Consider the following 18,353-nt stretch of genomic DNA (forward strand, 5'->3'; position numbering starts at 1 on the left):
TCTATACGATGCCCAAAGACAAGAGTTTTACTTTATTATGTGTTGTCTTTTTCACAGTATGACAAAATTCGCCAAGAAAAACTGCTTGAAGGAGGAAATGCTTGCTTTGGCTTCAGGTATTAAAGGGTCTTATCCAAGGTCCTCGGTCTGGGTTTGTACTGGTCTGGGCACCATATTGTAAGTATATGGTAAAAGAATGCAGACAACCTCATGGGAAACAGGAAACAAGGGGACTGAGGTAGGTGCTGGAAACAAAAGACATTACTCAGTGAGCCACTTCCTCCAACTAGGGACCATCCCTTCACATTTTGAGCGTTCCCAATATCTCATTCAATTATGAGATGTTTAAAAGTATTAATTTTTATCAGTTTAAGTCATGTGAAGTGTGTGGCTATGCGTGGCTATGGGAGTGCAGAGTATATATAAAGTTCATATAAAGGCATTGAAGGCCCTAAAGCTGGGGTTACAGATGGCTGGGAACCTCCTGACATGGATGCTGGGTACTAAACTAGTCTTTTGCAAGAATAGTTTGTTCTCTGAATTTCTGAGGCATCCTTCCAGCATGGATCTTTTAACTGAATGATTATGTTAGAGCTTTGATGATCAGGTCCATTCCCAAAGACCCTACCTCTGAACACTGCTATGTGGGACATCAAGCATTCAAAGCAAGATCTTTGGAAAGACATGTAAAATCTCCATCATGTTCTTCTTCTTCAAGTACCTTAGGTGTACCCTTCACATGTCAAAAATAATAAATAATAAAACATTTTAACTCAAAATTGCCTTTGAAAAGCGAGAGACTGAACTCCGTGTGTCATTAAAGTGGTACCTTGTTCCCAAACAGCCTCCACGGTGATATTTCCTACATCAACTGTTACGGTGCCATGGAAGCTGTAGTAGAAAAAAAAAACAAGCTTTATCTCAGGCTGGCAGAGAGTCTTAGAAGGATCATCCACGCGGTGGTACTTTTGCAAGCGTGCAACATTGCATACCGTGTGGAAGCTTGTATCAAGATTGTAGAAGTTAGCTGTTGTCAGGAAATTTGCTGTAGAATCAAATTTCTATACAAAGACTCAGAAAAGCTGTTATATATGGCTATGGAGGTGAAGCTTAAATTTTAAGGGAAGTCCAAGGATGATGGAGATGCCAGGATCATGGGACACAAAGAAATGCAGTATAACTGGCCCACAAGGTAGACTGCATCCATTGGTTGACATTGACAGAATTGAAACCACAGTTCTACCCCTGGCTGTTAGAGTCTGAGTGATGTCATCCTTGATTTCAGATGTGCGACATGGAGTTGCAGGAGGCAGATTTACTCTTGCTGGATTCTGCTCTTGTTTTGGCTTGCTGATCCCTTGCTATGGCCCCATTTCTCCTTTTAAAATAGGTTCATAGATTATTTCATTCTAATTATCAGAAATATTTTCATCATTCTTTTAGAGGTTCTTCTAGTTATGAATTGACAATATCTCAGTGTCTATGAACATATTTAAAGTTGTCAAATGCTGGGGATTTTAGGAAAACAGTAGATGAATCCTGTGTTACAAAACGAATATGAAATGTTAGGGAGTAGAGGTGAAATATTATGATATTAAAGTGATATATTTGTATGTCAATTTGCTGAGGGTGAATTTATAATTTTTAATCTTGACTATTGACTTGACAGAACTTACAACCACCGAGAAGATATACCTATTAAAGTGACATTTTCCGACAGTCTTAAATTTGATGGAAAGACTCACCCTGAGTATGGGTGACTCTGTTGTGAGCTAGGGTCCCTGGTTGAATATAATAGTGATGATGAATGGAGTACCAGCATCCCTTTCTGCTTCCTGGATGTAGATGCAATGTAAGCAGACATCCCATGTCTCTACCACAAACCTTTCCTGTTCATGACAAACTATACCCTAAAAACATGAAGGAAAATTAACCCTTTTTTCCTTACATTGATCGTTCACATGTGTTTTTGAAACAATGAGAAATGTAACTCAACATTTTAAGCTAAGATTATTATAGGAGGCACCTCTGAGAAGGCAGTTTTCAAGATGAGCATCAAGAGGAAGACAACCTTGTGAATAACTTCACAGAGTCATAATTGGCCTCCCTCAAACTCTGAAGAAAACTATTTGCTTTCTGTAATGCATGAATAGGGAAGAATTGACAGAGATGAGCTCAGGAAGCAAAGCTTAGCTTTGCCATCATGACAGCACCGAAAGCGCACAGCCTGTCACTCAACACATCCCTTTGTCTACCTCAATACCTGGTAAGTGCTCAACAAATATGACTTGAAATAAATACATAGTCTCAAAGGAAGAGCACATCTTTAATTATAGCTATTATTTTAAAACAAACATAACAAAATGAAAACTGAAAGTTGATTGTGGGTATTACAGTCATATGGCTCAGTAGCTGCTGCTTTCCCAGCCTTTTATATTCTAACAAATTCTAGCAAATGAAATATAATTAACTCTCGATAAGAGTTTTCCATTTACTTAGGAAAAAACACTGACAAACAAAATTAAATTTCCCTTGAAAACTAATTGTTTCATAAAGGAAAGCCCAAACATTATGGAATGCTCCTATTTCCAAAAATAATGAGCTATTTTTTCTTCTATCCAGAAGTATTGGAGAAATGTGCTTTCAGATGTTAAGGGCACCATTGGCACTAAGAGTATGGGTTTTCTTTTCTTTCCTTTTATTCTTTGCTTTTTTTCTTCACCACTCCAATCATGCATAACATGGAGTTTGGTTTTAATAGCAACGTGCCACAGATTAGATTCAGCTGAGTAGAAAACCTCAACTAAGGAATTCTCATGGTCACCTTGATTGATGTGGGAAGAAGACACATCATAAGCATGGATGGTGCCTTCTGGTAGCATTCAGAAAAGAAAGGGCCTGGCAGAAGCAAGCTTATTTTTCTTTTCTCCTGTGGCTTTAACTCTTTCCATTTAGCCTATTTAGCCTTTTCTTGCATGAGACTCAGTGTTTTATGGCTTCTGTCTTTGAGTGAGGAACAGCCACTCTTTAAAGAACCTACCAGATCTAGGCACTCCATTGAGGCTAATGAGTCATCTTCCAGGTTTTGTGATGCTCTCAGGTGGGAGACAGTTATGTTACTATTTTAACATGAGATGATTTAATAAAAAATAATATATATCTATATGTTTATCTATGGGTTCAGTTTCAGTACAGAATTCTGGCTGATACAGGGAGAGTACTTCTTCACTTCTCTCACTAGTGAATTTAGGATTTGAGACATTTCTCTCTCCTTTGTGTCCTTACTCTTTTCACAATTTCTCTCACCTGCTCTGGGACTGCTTGTTTTTGTGATGGGCTAGTGATTAGCTTTTATACAGTAGTTCTCCAAGGTGTTAGACCACAGACAATTCCATATATGATTTGGCAAACAAAAAGGCTTTCATGGTGCTCTGTGCATCATCCTAGGTCACCTACTCCTCCAGTGAATGTCTTCAATATCTGTCATTCTAAAATCTCAATAGCAAGACTTTAAAATCTTGCTTCATCATGGCCCAAATTTGATTTGTTTGGTTGACAGCCATACATACTGTTTTCATACAATTTCCCATGTTAATTCAGTTTACTCAAATAAGGAGAACTAGAGAGTGTAATTTAGGTATATTATTTTAATTAAAGAATAAAGGCTAAGGCATGGATTGCTATGTCAGTGCTATGTCTATTTAACTAATCAGAAACCCAAAGGTGTAGGAAAGTATCATTTACCAAGATGGCATAACCATGAATGGCTTCAGTTGGAGCACTCTAAAACTATCTGGATTGAAAATCTAAGATGTCCAGATTCAATGTTCTTTGATATCGGAAGTTAAGTTAAACATTTTTGCTAAACATGTGTACTCCATTTAAATGTTTTTAATATGACATGAAAAGTAAAGACAAACCACATTTAACAGCCTGAAATCTCCTAGACATGGAGGTAAAAAGGAATATTGAAGAAACTCTAATAGTCCCTGGTAGAGACTTTCTGAGGATCAGTGGAGGATCTCAACATTATCTACCACATGTATCTTCACACTCTCTCTTCTCATTCTGAACCTTGTCATTTTAATATGTGAGCAAAAAATATTTCCAGCAAGTGTGTCTTAATCTCTTTTCTATTGCTGTGAAAAGATACCATAACCAAAGCAACACTTATAAGCATTTAATTAGGGATTGGCTTACAGTTCCAGAGGTTTAGTCCATTATGATGGTGGGGAACCTGGAGGCCTGAAAATAGGAGCTGAGGCAGTAGCTGAGAGACATATTGTGATTGACAGGCAGAGAGAGAAAGAGACACTAGACCAAAGCCCACCCCTAATGACACACCTCCTCCAACAAAGCCACACCTATTAATTCTTTTCAAATAGTGCCACTACCCAGTGACTAAGCATTCAAACCATGACCCTGTGGGGTGATTCTCTATTCAAACCACTACCATAGGTGACAATCGCCCCTAATTGGAAGTAAATTAGGCTATCTCTATGCCATTTCACCCACAATTGTGATGCCCAGAAAATGTGTTGTGATATTTTCTAGGCAGTATCACCCAATCATGGTGATATGAATAATAAAATGTCACTTTTCTCTATTACAGGGTAAAGGTGACAACTACAGGAAACCCAAAGAATTTTTCAAACCACTGTACTTAAATATAACCATGTGAGATGAACCACCTACTTGTTCAGAGTTACCAGGATCCTGACTGGTGACTTGTCAGAATCCAATGAAAAAGGATAAACTATGCTATGTCTAGAGAAAATAAATAAAAATATATCCTTGTGAATAATTATGACATTAATGACTGTAGCGTAAACAAGTGACAACTTTTCTTTATATATGTTTATGTTTGACTATAGAAAAATATTTCTCTTTCTTATTTTCTCATTTGACTTAAAATATAGTGCATTTTGCTAGTTTTATGACATGAATAGGGATAAGTAATAGAAGGTGAAGATCTACAGAGAATGATAGCATGGTCAAGGGGTTTCTTTTGATGTATATTGGAGACAAAAGGGGAAATGTTTTGCTTGTAATAGGTATTTGGTAAATTTTAGAAAGTAAACTATTGATTCAAGTATTGTGGTTGTTAATAGCAATTGTCAAGTTGACAAGATCTAGAGGCATCTACTAGACAAGTCTCTGAGTATGACTGTGTGGTATTTTCTTAGTCAGGCTATTTGACCTGTGAAGACCAACCCTAAATGTGAATTGTCTCTTCTATCAGGCCCCAGACGCAGGAAGTACAAAGGAAACCTTTGAGCTTTGCTTGCTTGACTTCACATCTTGCTTGTAAGGGCATCTAGTTTATTCCTGAGTTCATCTAATCTGTTACTGCTGCCAATAATGTCATTTTATTAATTTTTTGTTGTTATTGATAGCCAAACCTACATTCCTGAGCTTTCTAATATAGAGTGAAGTTCAGTAGTTCTCAATGAATGCTTCATCCTCCTAGCACTGTTGGGCCAACTGAGGAACCCAGCATCTTGTACTGAGTATTTACTAGCTATCAATCTCTATAATGTAAAGGCAGCCATGGTTGGACTACCTAGACCATATGTAAGCCAATATAATAACAGTTATTTTAGTAATTTTTGATTTTATTGAATCTGTTTCCCATGAGGACTCTCATATTCAATACTGAAAAAGATGTCTGGTTTTCTCAAGGAAATATTCTATTCTGTCAAAAAACAACTATCATGGCATTATGGTCTAGAATTTTCTATCAGTAGATGTTGGAAACACTGATACTGGCAGTTGTATCTGGCCTTTTAGGAGCAGATAAGACAGGATGATGTCCTATTAAACACAATGATTTAGTTTTCATCCTGAATGAGGTGCCTGCTTTTTTCCCCACATTGACTATTTCACTCAAGTTCTTCATGAATATCAATAAACAGAAGTATCATGGTCTCTGGCTAAAGTAAAACCACTGTAGCTAAAGAACTACAAGATGATATTAAAGTTTAAAATGTCAGTGTTTCTGAGATCTACATTTCTAAAGTTGCAGTTGAAATTTACATAGCCACAACCACCCTGATGAGTTATAAAATGCTAAGCTGTGTTTGTTCATCACCCTATCATCCCAGACCCATTACTATTTAATGAATCAGTCATCTCTGAAAGGCTTGCATTCACAAAGTATCCACATTAGACTTCCTGCCTAGAGTTCTGATGACTTTTACATCCATTTCTCTTTCAAGTTGCATATTTCCATCAACTTGTTGGAAAAAATCATTGTTCTTACACGATTTCACATTCTTCTTTTCCTTTTAATCACTATGCATTACCAAGATACCAGAGAAGGTTTTTGCTTGGAAGCTAGCAAACATCTTGGACAAGGAATGAGTAGAGAGAATACTTGTAAAATAGCCCCAAACACTGGCAACAGTTATGTTGTAGCCAAAGAAAAAAAACAAAGGACTAAGGAATGTTGCCAAGATTTGAAGTCTCATGAATGGCCCTGAGCATTTGCAAACCCAGTACCTTTCCCTGTCACATAGAGTAGAGGCAACAGATTCATCTGAAATGTAGCCGGGTCTAAAGACAAACAGGCACACTTATATAACAGAGAAATATTGGATGCATTCATTCTTTGGAGGATGAACCAGGGATCACTCCAAATGGCACTGGGAGTGTAGATATAATTGACTCCTCAGAGCTCACTGGCCAATTAGCTCAGTTGAATTTTTGAATTCCATATTTATTTCTCAATGTCTGAAATTACAAGGTTGAAAGTGGGAGACCTGATGTTAGCCACTGACTTCTATATAAGCATGCATATACTGCATATACACACATATATAAGAACACACACACATATATAGGTATACGTACACACATACACAGACATATATAGGAATACACACACACACACACACACACACACACACACACATATACACACAGAGACAAAGACACCATCCTTCTCTTTTTCTGTCTCTGTCTCTCTGTCAGAAGCACTAACATTTTAAACTTTAATATCATCTAGTAGTTCTTTAGTTTTACTTCTTGTTTGAGAGTATGTTCATTTATGTGAACACAGTGCCCACAGAGCCTAGAGGAAAGTGATAGATCCCCTGAATTTGGAGTTATAGATGATTGAAATTCTCTCACTATGGGTACTGAGAAGTGAATTTGGATCCTCTACAACAACATTAGGGGCTTGTAACTAGTAAGCCATCTCTCCAGATCCTCTCCCCCACTTCACTATATTTAAAAATTCAATAGAAACGCTTTAAAACTTATGAAAATGTAAAAACACAGAGAACACATTCAAACTAATTGTCTTAGACGTTCAATTGCTGCAGTGAAACACCATGGCCAAAAAAGCAAGTAGGGCAGAAAGGGGTTTATTTTACAGACACTCCATATCACTATTCATCATTGAAAGAAGTCAGTTCAGAAACTCAAACAAGACAGGAACCTAGAAGCAGGAACTCAAGCAGAAGCTCTGAGAGGTGCTACTTATACGTTTCTTCCCCATGACTTTCTCAACCTGATTTCTTCTAGCATACAGGACATCCAATCTGCGATGGCACTACTCAAAATGGTCTTAACACTCCCTATCCATCAGTAATTGAAAAAAATGCCCTAAAGGCCTGCATGAAGCCTGATCATATGTAGATATTTTCGTAACTGAAGTTCCCCACTTTAGCTTGTGTCAAGTTGTCATGAAACTATCCAGTACACGATCTTTTAATATATGGCATTAAAAATAATTAAAAGCCTTAGCAGACATCACGGCAGGGTGCTTTGCAGTAGGACTTCTGGGAGAAGTCACATTTTATCGCAATTTTCTCTACAATTTCAGGCGTGCAGCTGCTTGTGTGAGTTCGTTTCCTTCATAAAAGAATATAGGTTAATGAGTGTCGTGGTATTGCCAGACCTAGAAGATAAGGTTTGCACAAGACTAGACCTATTAACTGTAAGCCCTGGATATGTGAAAGGCTCATGAAAGCTTTCCTCTCCCATGGGAAGTATTGGTTATGGACAGATGCAGGGAAAGGGAGAAACATGGTGCTTTGGCAAAGCTGCTCTAATGAACATTTCATACCTATGCTCTTTGCAGGTAGTCCAACTTAGAACTAGTGGGTCAGAGAGGTCTGAACACAGAGGGAGCTTGGGAGGGAATTGGGTTGGCTTACAACTGATGGCAGTGAAATAGGAGAGAGTGGGTATGAGAACGGCGTGTTACAGACATGTACAAGATGACAAAGAAAATATTTAAATAAATTAAAAGAGTATATGGTGCCAGTGAGATGGATCAGGGAGCATAGGTTCTTGCCGCCATCCCTGACACCCAAGTTAAATCTCTAGAATCAACATGGCATGGGCAAAGAATTAGCTCCCTATGGTTGTTCTCTGAGGTTCTCATACACACTGTGGCAGGCATATGCTATATCATGCAATAACATATAAATAATAATTTTACTTTTTTAGTGTTTTATAAAACTAAAAATAGTTTTATAACTATTTACTTGTAAATAAATGAATACATCATATGCTAAAGTTAACCAGATCCAAAATCTAAACATTCCACAACATCTACACAGTTAGGATTTTTTAAATTAAAAGAAAAATAACTAGAGAAGAGTACAAAACAAAAAACAAAACACTTTGGTAAAAGGAACATGAGTCTAAGTTAGCAGGTCTTTTGACTAACTTGATAATCTCCGAGTCTTAACAGAATGTTCTGAAGTATAGAACACAGTACACAATAATACATAAATAGAGAAAAAACTAGAAGTGATGCTGGTATCAGTCCAATGAAAGCTCATGTACACATTACAGCCAGGACTAGAGAAATGACAGACATGTTGAACATCCTCTCGCCAGCTGTTTGTGGAAGATTGCTACCCTAATTGGTTTTCTGCTTTTCACCATTTCTTAGAACATCTTAAACCTTCCAAAGTCTGCCTCCCACCATTTTCACATAGGAATTTATTGACACTATAGGGCAGAGGTTGGGAAAATGTATTAATGGATAGAACACATGTTTCCCTTCCAGGGGACTGGAGTTAACTTCCCCAAAACCATATAATTATCTATGAATCCAGTTCCAGGGGACCAAATGCCTCATTCTGGTCTCTAGTAGCACTGTACATATGTTGGCATTTACACAAGGACACACAAACACACACACACACACACACACAGAGAGAGACACAAGTAAAATTATGCATACATTATGCATACACACATGCATAGGGCAAATGGCAAGCACAAAGTGTAATTATATATGTGAAATGAACAGTTTATGGGTAACCTGTGTGAGCACAGTGTATTACAGGTTAAGGTATTTCATTTTCAACATATGGTGAAACAACCTGTCTGCCCCTTGTCCCAGAAGTCCTGTAAGCTCCATCACTTTCTACCAGAAGTGACATATCAAAGTTTAGTTCAACTCAATCTTATATCATTCCACCCAAATTATGTTTTTTAAAATAATTTTACTCAATCCACCTAGGAAAAAATACTAAAGACTATCATACTGTCAAGTTCTTTAGCTGGTATGAATCGTAAACGTCCATGGAAGATCTGAGACAGTGTCTCAGTCAGTAAAGTATTACATGTAAGCCCAAGGTGCTGAGTCCAGGTCTCTAGCATGCACATAAAAGACAAGTGAAGGAGCAACTTCAGGCCTGAGACCAAGGGTAAGACCAACTTTTCTGGTCCAAATGACATGCCTTGTAGACTCAGGACACACAAAGGCAAAATTCCTCTGGGACCGGACACTTCTGGTTTCTAGCTAGTGCCTGAACCTCACTGATCCTGACCCACAGGTACCTGCTTCCAAACCCTGTAGGAGAGAGAGCTGATCAACCAGACGTGTAGGCAATCCTGAGACTGCAGGGCAGGAGAGACCACCATTTCTACCCACCTTTGCCCTGGCCCAAGAAAAAACTGTATAGGGCCTCTGGGTACAGGCAGTCAAACTGCAGGAGCAATGTGGCCCAGACTGCACCAGGATCTGAACAGACTATGTCAAATAGCTCCCTGCACCCAGATCTCATGGGAGGGAAAGCTAGACCTTCAGAGGGGCAGACACACTTGGGAAACCAGACAAGACTACTCTCTGCCCACATTTCTGACTCTAGAGGAAAATGCCTAGCGCCATCTGGGACCCCTGCACACAGAGACCCCGGAGAAGTATGGGGAGGCCCTTCTGGTTCCCAACCAGAGGTACAGCTGAAAGCCAGGGACAGGAAGGACTACATGCCTGAAAGCCGAACACTCTGTTCCCATAACTGGCTGAAAGAAAACAGGAAAACAGGTCTATAGCACTCCTGACACACAGATCAGTAGGATAGTCAAGCTACTGCCAGAACTAGCCAAAGAAGGTAACACTAGAGACAACCTGATGGTGAGAGGCAAGCACAAAAACCCAAGCAACAGAAACCAAGACTACATGGCATCATCAGAGACCAATTCTCCCACCAAAGCAAACACTGAATATCCAAAAACACAAGAAAAGCAAGATCTAGATTTAAAATCACATTTGATCATGATGATGGAGGACTTTAAGAAAGACATAAAGAACTCCCTTAGAGAATGCAGGAATACACAAGTAAAGAAGTAGAAAACCTTAGAGAGGAAACACAAAAATTCCTGAAAAATTACAGGAAAACACATTCAAACAGGTGAAGGAATTGAAAATGGAAATAGAAACAATAAAGAAAGCACAAAGGGAAACAATCCTGGATATAGAAAACCAAAGGAAGAGCCATAGATAAAAGCATCACCAACAGAATACAAGAGATAGAAGAAAGAATCTCAGGAGGAGAAGATTACATAGAAATCATCGACACAACTGTCAAAGATAATGTAAAACGGAAAAAGCTACTGGTCCAAAACATACGGGTTATCCAGGACACAATGAGAAGATCAAACCTAAGGATAATAGGTATAGAAGAGAGTGAAGACTCCCAGCTCAAAGGAGTCTTCAACAAAATCATCGAAGAAAACTTCCCTAACTTAAAGAAAGAGATGCCCATAAACATACAAGAAGCCTAGAGAACGTGAAATAGATTGGGCCAGAAAAGAAACTCCTCCCTTCACATAATAGTCAAAACACCAAAATAAAGCACGAAAGAAAGCACGAAACCAAGAAAGAATATTAAAAGCAGTAAGGGCAAAAGGTCAAGTAACTTATAAAGGCAGACCTATCAGAATTATACAAGACTTCTCACTAGAGACTATGAAAGCCAGAAGATCCTGGACAGATGTCATACAGACCCTAAGAGAACACAAATGGCAGCCCAGGTTACTGTATCCATCAAAATTCTCAATTAACACAGATGGAGAAACCAAGATATTCCATGCAAAACCAAATTTACACAATATCTTTGTAGAAATCCAAGCCTACAAAGGATAATAAATGGTAAAGCCCAACCCAAAGAGACAAGCTATGCCCTAGAAAAAGCAAGAAACTAATCATTTTGCAACAAAACAAAGAGAAGACAAGCACACAAACATAACCTCACCTCCAAATACAAAGATAACAGGAAACAACAATCACTATTCCTTAATATCTCTCAATATCAATGGAGTCAATTACAATAAAAAGACACAGATTAACAAACTGGATACGTAATGAGGTCCCAGCCTTTTACTGCCTACAGGAAACACACCTCAGAAAAAAGACAGATACTACCTCAGAGAAAAAGGCTGGGAAACAACTTTCCAAGCAAATGGTCTGTAGAAGTAAGCTGGAGTAGCCATTCTAATAGCAAATAAAATCAATTTTTCAACCAGAAGTCATCAAAAAAGATAAGGAAATACACTTAATATTCCTCAAATGAAAAATCCACCAAGATGAACTCTCAATCCTAAATATCTATGCTCCAAATACAAGGGCACCTACATACGTAAAAGAAACCTTACTAAAGCTCAAAACACACATTGCACTTCACACAATAATAGTAGGAGATTTCAACACCCCACTCTCATCAATGGACAGATCATGGAAACAGAAATTAAACAGAGACGTAGACAGACTAAGAGAAGTCATGAGCCAAATGGACTTAACCGATATCTATAGAACATTCTATCCTAAAACAAAAAAAAATATACCTTCTTCTCACCACCTCATGGTACTTTCTCCACAATTAACCATATAATTGGGAACAAAAAAGGCCACAACAGATACAAAAGATAGAAACAATCCCCTGGGTCCTATCAGACCACCACTGCCTAAAGCTGGTCTTCAATAACAATAAGGAAGGAATGCTCACATATACATGGAAGTTGAACAATGTGCTACTCAATGATAACCTGGTCAAGGAAGAAATAAAGAAAGAAATTAAAGACTTCTTAGAATTCAATGAAAATGAAGGTACAACATACTCTAACTTATGGGATACAATGGAAGCTGTGTTAAGAAAACTCATAGCTCTGAGTGCCTGCAGAAAGAAACAGGAAAGAGCATATATCAGCAGCTTGACAGCACACCTACAAGCTCTAGAACAGAAAGAAGCAAATACACCCAGGAGGAGTAGAAGGCAGGAAATAATCAAACTCAGAGCTGAAATCAACCAAGTAGAAACAAAAAGGACTATACCAACAATCAACAGAACCAAAAGCTGGCTTTTTGTGAAAATCAACAAAATAGATAAACCCTAAGCCAGACTAACTAGAGGGCACAGAGTGTATTCAAATTAACAAAATCAGAATCAGAGGAAACTCAAAAAATCATCACATCATACTACAAAAGCCTATATTCAACAAAACTTGAAAATCTGCAGGAAATGGCCAATTTTCTAGGCAGATACAAGGTACCGAAATAAATCAGGAACACATAAACCATTTATAAACACCATAACTTCTAAAGAAACAGAAGCAGTCCTTAAAAGTCTCCCAACCAAAATGAGCCCAGGTCCAGATGGGTTCAGTGCAGAATTCTATCAGACCTTCACAGAAGACCTCATACCAATACTATCCAAACTATTCCACAAAATTGAAACAGATGGAGCACTACCGAATTCCTTCTATGTATTGTGTAAATAAATAAATAAATAAATAAATAAATGAATGAATGAATAAATAAATAAATAAATAAATAAATAGCTTAAAAAATCACAGAAGATACCAGATATCAACATCTGAATTTAACCTGCCTATGCACATGTATTCATTATTATATACTCCCACATGAACACATATATGCATGTAATACATTCTCTCTCTTCTATCTGTCTCTCTCTCTTTCTCTCTCTCTCTTTCTCTTCTTCCCTCCCTCTCTTCCCCTTCCCCCTCTCATCTATTTTCTCTCTTTTACTCAATTAAAGAATGTGTTTGGGACCGTATTTTTGTTTTGTCACCATTCAAAAATTACATTCCTTCCTTCTTTTCTTTCTTTCTTTCTTTCTTTCTTTCTTTCTTTCTTTCTTTCATGTTTCTCTCCTTTTTTAGGGTTATTGTTATGTATTATATATTCTCCTCACAGTCACTATGGGTCTGAGAATGTTGTTTAATTACTGAACCTCCTGTCTTTATCTTCCAACTACTGGGATTTCAGGCTTGTATCACTATGATGGTTTATGCAGGGATGGGGTTCAAACCCAAGGATTTGTCCAAATGAACTCCATCCTCAGCCCTAGCCAAAAGGGTTATGAAGCCTCAGTTGCATTCAAATAATCCTATGAGGTGTGTGTGTGTGTAAACCCAGCATTTAGTGGCCTTTTCATTTCCCTCATAAGCCGCCTGCTGAGGGCAATTTGGGTGTAGCAGATCCATCCTGCCAACAGAATTGATAAATATTGAGAGGTGATGCACAACCACTCATGCAAATACATCTCACATCCATATGTCCAGGGACTGGGAGAAACCACACCACACATTGAGCATGCCACATATTCTCAATAAATATTTATCTGTGATTGATGAATTGCTTAAAAGATGAACAGGTCACTAGGAAATCAGGCAAGAAGCCAGTAAGAATTTTAATGAGCTTGGCACTCTGCCCTATTTCTGTCCTGATCCATGGTCCTCATCCTCCACCAGCATTTAAGCCTCAAAACGACAACCTATCATCTCATTCTGTGTTTGTGTTTTTTTATCACTAACATTGTAAATAAATTCAGTCATGAAAGTACTCTTTAAACCATTGAAATCCTAAAAGTCAGCTTGGGAAGTTCATTTAAAATACCAAATTTCCACGCAGTATCTCTTAGCTTATCTGCAGTCAGGGGGGAATAGTTATTTTTATAAGAACATTTTGCATATATCACCAGAGCTGTGTTAATGAAACAGTGCACTACAGTGAACTGATTTGTGTGTCTGCATTTGTTATATGCAGGTATATCATGTCTGTGTGCATGTATACATTTGTGTAGGTATTCTGTGTGTTACAGCTATTAAGTGTACATGTATATGTGTTCAAGTCTATGATGTACACATGTATGCATGTTTGTGTATGTATACTTGTATGTAATATATACATGTATTTGTGCTCACATACACTTGTGTGTGTGTGCTTGTATGCAAATGTATTGACATACATTGTGCAGGTGGTGGCCAGAACTTGCTGTCCCGTGACTTTCTGTATCATTCTCTACCTTTTAAGACAGGGTTTCTCATAGGAATATTGTCCAAGTTTGTTTTCTGTCACTATAGTAAAACATTAGCCAAAATCAGTTTGGTTGATTTATTATTTATTATATTTTAGTCTCACAATGTAAAAATAAAATGATCAGCATACTGACAGCAGTTGACAAGCAAACAAGGAAAGAGAAACCCTTTATGTCCTGACCCCCAGACACTCTAAATCACATTAATGGCCTCTTAGGAACAGTATCCCCCAGGAATAAATAACTCCCTATATAAACTGTCCAATCCCAAATGGTCAATCCCACAGAAATGCTAAATGGACTCAGATTGCTACACACACACACACACACACACACACACACACACACACACACACACACGCACACACAGACACAGACACAGACACATGCACACACATGCACACATGCACACATAGAGACACAGAGAGACAGAAAGGCAGAGACACAGAGACACAGAGAGGACTTAACAAGAGATCATGAATTTCGAGGGCATATTGGAGAAGCTGTAGTGTTGAAAGGGAAGGGAAGAAATGATGTAGTTGCAATTTTCATATATGAATTTCTCAAAGAAATAAAATTATTGAACTAAAAAATAATACAACTTACAAATGTTCATACTCTAATGAATGTTCACTTTGGTGCATTCTGGGAAGAATTTAGAATGTTTCTTCTGAGACTAATAACTTTCTCCTCTTCCTTTACTTAAAGTAACCCTAGAAACAGTGGACTCAACTTCAAGGAATGCTGACAGCAACTTTCTCTCTACCTTCTAGAGATGTCAAGGTTGCTTAACCACACGTCTGAATTAGAACTTGACCTGATTCTCAATGATTTTAAGTTCTCTCTTAGTTCACCTGTAATTTGTCCCCTGGATGCCATAACCTTGTGATCCCTAATAACCATTAATGACACATTAAACCACTAATGTCTCTGAGTCAGAGTTATTAAGGTCAGAACAATTTGAAAATTGAGAACATTAAAATTGCTATGGACTTCTGAAATTCATCTCATTTAAAAAATTTTTGTTTCATTTTTTTATTCATTGGATTTGTGTGTGTATGTGTTTGTATGTATGTCTATATGAGTGTGTATGTATGTGTGTACATGTTGACATATGCCATTAGAGACCTACAATATTAGGCCTAGTTTGTTCAGGGTTCTTTTACATCTTTTATATATGTTTTTCTTTCATTTACAATGAAAACCAGGTCAGATTTCATGTGTCTTTAGTCCCATTACTCTGGAAGAAAAAGGAGGTAGATTCCTATACATTTGAAGTAATTCTGGTCTGCACAGTGAGTTAGAGGATAGCTAGGGCTAAATAGCAAGATCCTGCTTTAAAAATATTTATTAAAATACAGACCCTAAGAATAACTATTACAAATAATCTATGCGTGAATAAATAAGCTGGAGATAGTCTATTCCAATTTATGTGGACTTATATTTCATTTTAAGTGTTTAAGTTATTTTATTATTCTGTGAAGATTAAACATACATGTACAATATCCTAATATCTACCCAACCCTCTTCCTACTTCAATTCTCCAAATGACCTCTCCCGCCATATCTGCCTCGCAATCTCATATTCTCCATGGACCATCACAAAAGAGAGGGCAGAAAGGTTATGAGGGCTAGAGACAGTGAGAAGTGCTACGATGTGCTGTCTTCCGGTTTGCCTATTGGACACACAAATCACAGCAGCAATAATTACCTGTACAAGGGCTAGCCAGTACATCACTTCATAATAGAGGGACAATGGCCTCTCAAGACCTACAAGCTGAGGAGCTATTGGAAATTGATGGTGGCTGGGGGAAGGAGAGTGACTTCTCTTTACTGAAGTATGACTACTGAATGATGGCCCTGTGTGCATATAGGTACCAAAAAGTAGACTTGGTCAGTTACAAATAAGGAGAATAAATAAAATCAAGTGGTTTTCATATTGATGTTTCATATCAATGTTGTTCTCTCTCTCTCTCTCTCTCTCTCTTTCTCTCTTTCTCTCTCTCTCTCTCCCCCTCTCTCTCTGTTTATTTTAATGCAGATTACATATCTTAACTTCTTTCATAGAGTTGTGCAAGAGTTGAATGTAAAATTTCTCCCTCAAACTAATGAATTTTTTGGGGGGGGGGCTTTAAATTTCTAGTCTTGATTATTTGATTTCAATACTTTAGCATGAAGGGATATATCTCCTTATAAAACTCCACTTGTAAATTCTGTTATACTGGTAGGTCAATATGTGTTCAAATCATATGCTCCCACCCATTTCTCAGCCAGATCTGAAGACTATAATATTTAGTAAAGTCTTGTAAACATCAAAGCTGGTTATAGTCAGAATAGCAGTGACTACGTATGTCATCTCCCAAATGCACACAGCTAAAGCCTTCTGGAACCACCAAATAAATATCTTAACATCTTAACATGGATCAAGTGTGTAGCTGCCAATCTTGTCCAGGATCCCCCTTTTATTCGGTGTTTAGGCATTTGGGCTGCTAACAAATGTCTGTTAAACTTTATCCCAACCTGTTTAAAAAGATGTTCGAGCATTCAGGATTATGAAACTATTTTCACACCAGATGACAAGAATCTGTCTGCAACCTGTTGTGTTAGCTAGCAGCAGTTGGGGAGGTTATGGTAATGAGGATGGTGCAGAGACTACCTCCTAATTCAGTGTGATTCTCCCATTGTTTTTGCACTGACAATGACAGTAACTGACACACAGAACTCATTTCTTTCTATAGAAGGATATTTATTATTTAAACCCAAGCTGGGTGAGTTGGCTTGTGCCTATAATCCCAGCAACTGGAAGTCAGAGGCTAGAGGATTAGAAGTTCAATGACACCTCAGCCACTTAGCTAAACCAACAGACACATAAAACCTTTCTCAGACAACAACAAAAATAATCCCTGCTTAGTTATAAGCAGTATTTCCTATTGATGATAAAATACAACATGTTTAGCAACACCTCCCCAATATCAGAGTGCAATGTATATTGTGTAGCTGTAACATTGTGTACTGGGGGGAAAATAGCCTTAAATGAGCCTACAGTTTAATCAACTCAGCAACTTCCTTTCAGTCTAGAGCTTTTAGTTATCTTCAGCGTGTGTGTATGTTTGTGTTCTGGTGCGTGAGTCAAGGCATGTTCATGCCATGGTATATTTGTGGAAGTCAGAAGTGGATCCTCAGCAGTGGATCTCATCTTGTACCCACCTCACACAGTGAGACAGGATCACTTACTGTTTGTCAGTTTGTCCTCAATGTAGGCTTGAGTGCTTCAACTCTTCTATATCCAGATCCTACTTCACTCTTAGACAACTGGAGTTACAGAAACACTCTATCAAGTCCTAGAATTACATGTATTCTAGGGATTTGAACTCAGGAATTCAGTATGTGTGGCAATTGCCTTACTCACTAAGACAACTTGGCCCTCAGTCAATGTCTTGAGATAGATATGGTGACTTTAAATGTGCCTTATTTTATGAGCTCCTCTTTTGAGGAGTGGTCCAACTGGACCATGCTGGTCTCAGTTATACACTGGAGAGTTCTTATTCTACATCATTAATTTAACCTGGGTACTTTGTATATTCCAGTTTTCCTACTTAATGCTGTGAAAAGACTGTAGATAATCCAGCAAAGGCACTGAATAAAATACCAAGTTGTCTTTAGAAATTTATTAAAAATATATCAGAAAACATTCAAAACTATGTGTGCATGTGTGTATATGTGTACGTTTATATGTGCATGTGTAACTACATATTTGTATATAGGTCCA

Source organism: Rattus norvegicus, chromosome 4 (assembly GCF_021556685.1).
Source record: "Rattus norvegicus strain SHRSP/BbbUtx chromosome 4, alternate assembly SHRSP_T2T, whole genome shotgun sequence".
Lineage (NCBI taxonomy): Eukaryota > Metazoa > Chordata > Mammalia > Rodentia > Muridae > Rattus > Rattus norvegicus.